The following is a 1,052-nucleotide window of genomic DNA, read 5'->3' on the forward strand; positions in this document are numbered from 1 at the left end:
TAATACTTTACAGTTAAACTTCATATCATAAATATGGTTTATTTTATAACATAAAATATGGTTGGTTCAGTGCAATAATGATAGTTTCAAATTCTGTTTATGTGACTAAGACAGGGTTAATACCCTAAGATTAAAAAACATCTTTATTGAAAACATTTTGTTGCGATGGTCATTTTTCATTCATATTAATTTGCTTGCCGTTTATAATTATAATACCTATTGTTATTTCTCACCTTTTTTTAAACCCTGTGTGAACTTACCTTTGATTTTTTGATTATATTGTTTTAACCATAGTTTCCATAATTTTTGTAAGACTCCACAATAATACCTGAACAGGTATTAGAAACATGCCTTTTGAGTTAGGGTAGCAGCAATTCACTAGATTTTTTCATCAATATTTTTAAGCCCAAGTACCCATTTCGGATACTTCATTGCAGGTATCAAATTATTTCAAAGGGATCTTTAGGCAGTGGCCTGACAGCATATAAGGTAACATGGAAATAGGCATCAGGTGACTGACTGCGGTTCTAAAGACTTACTGTATTTGCTTTATTTAGGATTGGTTTGGTAATTAGGAACTAAGGTTACCTGAACTATGGACTTAGAGGAGAATGTACTTCAAGCAAACTATATTAAGTAAGTGGTAAGAAGTCCTTGGTTTAACATTTTAACATTAAGGAAAAGATCTCTTGACAGTCGGTTTGCTTTCACTTTGGTTGAAAGCAAATACCTGCTTTAGTCATAAAGGCAAATTTTAAAAAGGACTGTTCAAATTAATCTGGTCAAAAGAGATTCTTTAGAAAATGTATATTAAGATGTATTTATAATGTAAAAGAAGAAATATATAGTTGTTTCATTACTTTTATACTAAGTATATTTATATATATAAATCACTAAGTTACATTCTAAGAATGTAAGTAGTACAAAAATAAAGCTATAATACTGAAATATATATTTCACTTCCTTTTTTACTGTTTATCCCTGTTCATCAAAATATTTGTGAAATAAATAAATACTTATACAAACTGATCCCCCAATCTCATACTGTTGTT

This window comes from Penaeus monodon, chromosome 25 (genome assembly GCF_015228065.2).
Source record: "Penaeus monodon isolate SGIC_2016 chromosome 25, NSTDA_Pmon_1, whole genome shotgun sequence".
NCBI lineage: Eukaryota > Metazoa > Arthropoda > Malacostraca > Decapoda > Penaeidae > Penaeus > Penaeus monodon.